Source organism: Glandiceps talaboti, chromosome 5, assembly GCF_964340395.1.
Source record: "Glandiceps talaboti chromosome 5, keGlaTala1.1, whole genome shotgun sequence".
In the NCBI taxonomy this organism is placed as follows: Eukaryota; Metazoa; Hemichordata; class Enteropneusta; family Spengelidae; genus Glandiceps; species Glandiceps talaboti.
Window position 1 is genome coordinate 18,200,698 of NC_135553.1, and position 7,142 is coordinate 18,207,839.

At 35.7% G+C, this 7,142-nt stretch overlaps 1 long non-coding RNA gene across 3 annotated transcripts; it reads right to left on the reverse strand.

Moving 5' to 3' along the window:
• Nucleotides 1-38: 38 nt before the first annotated feature.
• Nucleotides 39-6,592, reverse strand: LOC144435082 (uncharacterized). 3 transcript variants are annotated; one of them, XR_013480878.1, is made up of 4 exons: nucleotides 6,054-6,592; nucleotides 4,581-4,649; nucleotides 2,902-2,957; nucleotides 39-2,635 (listed from the first exon to the last, which is right to left on the reverse strand). It is a non-coding gene; the product is annotated as an uncharacterized LOC144435082 (long non-coding RNA). The 3 variants fall into 3 exon arrangements; XR_013480877.1 differs by having other exon boundaries at nucleotides 6,048-6,592; XR_013480879.1 differs by having other exon boundaries at nucleotides 6,039-6,592.
• Nucleotides 6,593-7,142: the final 550 nt, after the last annotated feature.

The window sequence follows — 7,142 nt, forward strand, 5'->3', positions numbered from 1 at the left end:
GCATCACGCACACACATATATATCATGTCATTTCTCTACAAAATTTATTTCAGTCTAGAAATAGGAGAAGTACAGTGGTAACGGATACAGTGGTGAATAGACAGTGACCAGTCTACCGGGACTTCCATGTACACTACTTCCACTTCATAAATATTCCATTCTGACAAGTTGAGAATGCAATAATTCGTAAGGGGTCCAACACTTCTCCTATTTTCTGCATTCTGCAAATTGCTTTCCAATGTTCGTTGTATCAACAGAAGTGAAACAAAACAAAAAAATAAATATGGATATGAGATAGTAAAATTAATTTGAAGTATCACTCTGGAAATAGTGTACATGATTACAGTGCTTTTAATCGAAATGTGAATGATTAAGAACTGCTATTTGATTACATATGTACCAGAGATTACTTGTACGGGTGAGCACGCATACTATTGGTATTTTCACTGCAGTGCAATACTGAAAACATTATTGCATACCTGCATGCAAATGATATGCAAATGAGGATGTAATCTTTGGCTACGCATGAAACCATGTGATTGCGATGATTTTTAGGGAAATTTGCTGTTTCAGATAAACATATGTAATACTAATAATAACAGAACCCCATGCCCCAGGATTTCCAGTGTGGATGACAGTAATCAGGGGTATTTGCACTCGTGCTTGCAATGTTTTCTGCTGTCTGGATTGCAGTGTTTTTCACTCATGTACTGGTGCAGAGAACACTGCAAGCACGAGTGCAACTACCCCCGAATACATCACACTTGCACTGGCGTATCATGGGTTTCTGTCATAATATTGATACATTACCAAAGCAAAGCGGGTTTGTGTCTTTTTGTACAACATTTAGGCTAGTACAGTCAGATCAAAGCTCCACTATGTTATGTATTCCTACCAGATATCATGTCTAAACACTAAAAGTTCATTTCCATACCTTATGACTCAAAAAGTTAGTGAGAAAATAAGAAAATACTCATAACCCCCCCACCCCCCACCTGTTTACTTTCTTGGAATATTTTTTTTCAATTCACGTTCTATTTCTGAAATCTTGCAATATTTTTTATTTTGTTTTGTTTTGAATTTATTTCCACCAGAAACATAAGATAGTAATGATACAAAAAGAAATATCACTAATAAGAAAACGTTCTGGTGAGGACCATGGAAATAGTTCACTTGAAACTAATCTAGGCCATAGTCCTGGCATATGACATCATCTGCAAATCTTCCTAATTATTTGTAACTTACTTAAAATGTTGGTCATTAATTTAGTGGGTTGCTTTGCAAGATGACGTCAACATATACTAACACGTTTTGGCTCGGTAATCCACAGTCACAGGTCTCTATATAGTTACATTGGAATATATAACTTGCTTTAAAGGGGCACAAGCTGACTTTATACGTACTTTGGCGGTTTTTTGCTACATATTCGAAAAGGTACTCACAGTATTGTATTTACTGAAGCACACTTGCCACCACTTACAATTGACTGAATTCAAACCTGGTATTAGGATATAATCCATATACAATCCAATGACGTAATTTCTCATACATACCAAAAAATGTTCAGGAAATCCCTACTAATGCTATACAATCAACTGCTCTGACAATGCCAGAAGACAATCATAATGTTATAGAAGACATGCATCAACATTAACAATACACTGGAATGTAGTTTTGTTTATGTATGTTCACTTGAGTAAAAAAGCTTATAAAATCAGCTTGTGCCACTTTAAATGATCCACATTTTTAATCCTCAGGTTCTCACATTAGTACCATCTTCTCAGTAAAAACATAGCAATTTATGAATAGATCATTCATATCTTTTTTTTCGATAGCTCCGTCACACAACCGTTTTTGGAATTTCCTCAGCAAAATAGTAATCTTAATTTGCCATGAGCTTTTACAAGACCACATCAATCACAATCAATCGATTAGCACTTCAAAACTGTCTCGCCAGTGTTGAAATAAATATGTCACCAATTTTAATGAGTTTTCAACATGACATGTCAATGAACTGTGCAAACATATTGAAGTATGTTGTTTGAATGATGGTAGCCGCTGCCAAAGCAACTAATAGTTGTTAAATATCAGGCATTGATCTAGTATACTGCTACATCATAGTATGACAGCCTTTATAAGCAATTCGGTGTTACTATTCTTCAATGTTTTTCTGTGATCTGCCAAGGAAACTATGAGTAACCTAAGTGGCCTTTGTCATTACTCGTCTAGCAATTTGTAGTGACAACCCCTTAGGTCATGAGTATTTTCTGGCTGAATGAAGAACAATACTGGAGAATAACATTATTACACCAGTGCCAGTATATATCAAAGAAAAATTGACGAAAGTAATGGCAATTTTGAATGTTTTGACTCATATTTCGAACACAGCAGAATGAGTGACGTAGATGTGTGTTGCCGTGACATGGAACGACCAAAGTATATATTCCATATTTTATGTTCAACTTGGCTCGTGCATGGTATACGTGAGATACAGCCATGTGAGGTCGACCTGCTGGTTCATTTTCTCAATAGGGCATAGATTACCATGTTTGCCCTGAAGTCTGGCGACAAATATATCATGTAACTGACTCTTCACACCATCCTGTCTTCTGAAAGTAGCACCATTTTTACCATCCTGTACACACACACACATATACCAATATAATCCACTGGCTGGTCATATATGCTGAAACTAAATACTGCATTATACACATAACAACAGAAGGTTGAGGAAGTAAAACGTCTGTTCGTTCACCTAAAAAAATTCTGAATTAACGAAATGGAGGAGATAAATCTTGAACAGTAGTACACTTTCACCAAACTCTGTGTTTGGGGACAACGCCCAACAGCAGAAACTGCTGCGAAAGTGTATTTCATAATGAAAGAAAGAAATACACTTGCCGTTCCTTGAAAGCTAGGGTGTATATTGTTTTCAAATACTCTTTCAGGTCAGGAATCTGTAAAAAGGCAATAGTGATTTCATTGAGCTGACTGTATTTGAACCGTTACTGCTTGACGATACCACCAGAAAATATCACCCCCACCCCACCCCCCAAAATACCCAGAACAGCCCATAGTCAACATGTCAACCTCCATCCCCAGAACAACACATATGGTGAATATGTCAACCCCATCTCCAGAACAATACATATAGTGTAAATCTAACCCCCCCCCCCTCCCAATACCCAAAACAACCCATACAGTGAACATCTAAACTCCATCCTCAGAACAGTGGAATCTCAATGGCCATTCCCAGAACACAGTGAAAATCTAAATGCCCATCCCAATAACAGCACATATCATGAAAATCTCAATGGCCATCCCCAGAACAACTCGTATATTGAAAATCTCAACAACAAAGTCCCACATATACAATGACAAAACTGTGCACATGAACAATTCATAATAATTCTACTGTAAACATTTCCTTGTGAAGTGACTGGGATATTAGCAATCAAGTGTTGTCAGGCTGTTTAAGTGGTTTCATTTTGTCATCTACACATCTACATGACGCTAACAATGTGCAGGCGGAAGCATGTTTTGTTTGCTTTCCTCATACTCTGTCGATATCAGTCACATTTCGCTAGCAGCATAACTCACAGTGTACACATCCATGCATGCCCACCGCTTATCATGTTAGTTTGTGTGCGTTACAAAACATTTATAAATTGTAAATTGTGATGGTAATATGCAAGAATGCAGACCATTTTAAAGTTATGGTACCCTGTAAAGTAAGTCCCACTATTAAAAGAGATGGGAGTAACAGCTTTGCTTTTAAGTGGACAGCAAACTTCCTCTTTTTTCCTTTGTAGTATGTGTTAGCATTCTTTCTGGGCAGAATTTCCCCACAAGTTGGTTGACACGAGACATCTTACAACAGTACATTTAAAAAAATAAAAAAAAAATTTAAAAAAATGTGTATATGGAATTATTTGATGTCATTTCATAATTCTGATTTTTAGCAACTGTGCTTTTAATTTGATCTATTTCAAATCTTCACCTATTATGTAGCAAAGTATATCATCAGCACTACAACATAATGGACACAGAACTGTTAACTTAGGTAACAAGCCGTCAGTTTTTTTGGGTGCAAACAAATGCCCCCCTGGTAGAAAAGAGGATGTAGGTAAAAAGTGTGAGAGGAAACAGTCAACAAGGGGGAGGTTCTTTAGAACACAATAATATGAGGAAATAATCACCTTGGCTCAAAATTCCAAAATACTAGAATGTGATTGTACAGATGAAAAGAACACATTACTGGACAAAGGTTCTCCGACAGGGCAGGTGAAGTGTTAATATCAATGCAAACTTTACTATAAAGGAACTCAAGAGAAGTCTGCTGCCCACTTTTCAAGGACACTTGTATGTAGGCCTCTCTAGCTCTGTTGAGAGTTTATTGCAAGGCTGGAATTCGATAAGCCCACATGTCTAGTGTCAGCGGGTGAGAGTAGACCATCTGACATTAAGAATCACAAAATGGCTATTTTACTCATATTTGTCAGAGACTGAAATCATAGATAAAGTCAGAACACAAGTACAACAATATGTAAACTTGACAGATGGGCCAATAAACACCCTACCTCAAGAGAACAGCTGGGTTTAATAAATACACTCTGGTAGCGGTGTAATAGTGTTTTGCTCTCCATTACCTGGAAAAAATGTAACAGCTACACCTGAGCCAAATGCATACACTTTGACAATCTTAGCATCTATTGCAATTTCAAGAGTTGTCTTAAGTATTAACAAACTGGAAGAGTTTCTGGAGATTTTTTTTAAAAAAGATGTAGAATTGACCTAGATACTTATTCATCATTCATACACTTCAAAAGATTCTTTTGAATGCAATACAATTTTTCTCTAGAACTATTTCATTTGGTTAAAAAAAGGTAGCCTCTTGTATGATAGCTATAGCTTATAACTTATAACATGAAAATAAAGTGTTTTCTGTATGTACCACAATTGTTTACAGCATCCATATCAAGTGTAAAAGTATACCGTTTCATTTGCTAATTGACCACATTAGAAAGGCCATCTGCTAGGGTTGTAAATAAACCAATTGAAACAGTATACTTTACACTTGATATGAATGCTATAAACGAGTGTAGCACATAGAGAAAGTGCTTTACTCCAGTGTTACTTATTGTAAATTAAGTATGGACCAAGATTTGCAACAAATTAAGACTAGATAACATTTGAATGGGTTAATCTGTTGACAAAGACTGATGTATGCAGTCAAAATTTCAGGTAACAATTTCCCAATTTTGTGTTTGGATCAAGAGCACATTGAATTATCAGCACAGATGAACTTTCATTTGAAAACCTTTGAACGTCAAACAGATTTCTTTTTTAAATTGTTCGAGACAAGGACAACATTACTCATAGAAACCTTACGATACTTTTATCAAAATATGTCCCTGACTATTTTCCATATACAGGTAAAGATTTCAAATTCACTTTTGAGGTACATGTTGTAATAACACAGATATTTAAGCCCCTGGGTTTATACACTGTACAATCCAGAGTGTGAATGACTTGGGATCAAGATGATACTTGAATCTGATTGGTCAAAGCAAGAAAGGTCATGTCACATCACATTATGTAAATGAACAGAAGGGAGGAATAATTAGACAGCAGTTTGGGCTATGCTATATTGAATCTACAAGAACCAAAATGTCAACATTTTTTTGGTGTGCAATCCAATATGTCTCGTACTCCTCTTTGATACAACTCATCTGGAGAACGTTTTCCGATATAAAAAAAAAAAAAGCAGTGAAGCTTAAGTTATTTTGTAACTATGATTTTTATGTGCTCTAGGTATTGGGTAGTGTTTGCAAAGCAAGCTCTTACAAACATGTTTTATTGTGATATATTGCAACATGTTCATGGTTTATACACACAGCCAATTACACAATAAAATAGCTATCTCTACAGACGTAGAACATGGGGGTATGCAATAATGATTGACAACCTAAAGTTGAAAGGTCAACTTCTGTGTTAGTTTAGAACAACTGTAGCAATATTAAAACTCTAAAACTCACAATACATACTCTCACCGTTATTTCTGCAATGAGTGTGGTTTCCACTATATCAACAATTTTTGTGTAGTTGGGAGAGTCTGGTCATATCATGACTGTATATGAAGATTAAACAAGAACTCGTTAGAACAAAGGAACTCTCTCTCATTGAAAGATGAACTCTTATCGCATCATCACAACACTGTCTTAAAACTAACATACAAGTCCAGGCTGAATTCGTAACAATATTGACAGAACTGTCATAAAAATAAACTGTGAACTCACAGCTACAGGAGTCGCACACTGAGTCAATTTACTGTTATACGGGTTTGCAATATAGCTAGTATTTTTGACATAGGTGATTAGAAGGCAAAGTCCCTGCTTGGCCTTTTTAAATATACAACACCATTGAATAATACAACTCAACTTCTCCCTATAAACTAAGGCTTCTGAAAATTACAAAGTTTATGTATAATTACATAGGCTTTGAGGAAACTACTGGTAGCAACGTTTTCAAGGCCATTTGAGTCATTTTATTGAGAGCAACAGCCTACTGTGCATATCTGAAAATATGGTTATTCCTTTAGTTTTTTGCCTTTTTAAAACCTTTGACATTTAAGAAGTTGGCATATAAATATGAAACTATATCGACATAACTTGTTTACCAATTTGTACTGAAGTTTGCAAACGTCATGATGACTTAAACTACGCTAAATATTTAGTTTTGTTCATTACAGAAATGGTATTTTTCCCCCTTTAAAAATGGTTTTTCAAGTGGTCTCTTCTAGACCAACAAATATACCTTTATTTTGAAACAATAGTGCCCCCCCCCCATTTCGTCTTCTTTGTCAGAAATAGAATGTTGGCTTATGTTGCATGTATTTATCTCGTTCACTTGTTTGATTAAATACTAAACCATTTAGTATGCAGTTCAATATAGTTACTTTGGAATGGTGAAGTGGAAACGAATGCGATGTTTTGATCTGTCTACTACAGACCTTGATCACTCAAATGATTTAATTATTCAGTGTTGATGTTTCTCTCTTGACTGGTGGAATAATATGACAATTAAATCATTGATCAAAGCCTGTAGTAGATGGATGGAAATGTCGCATTCGTTTCCAATTT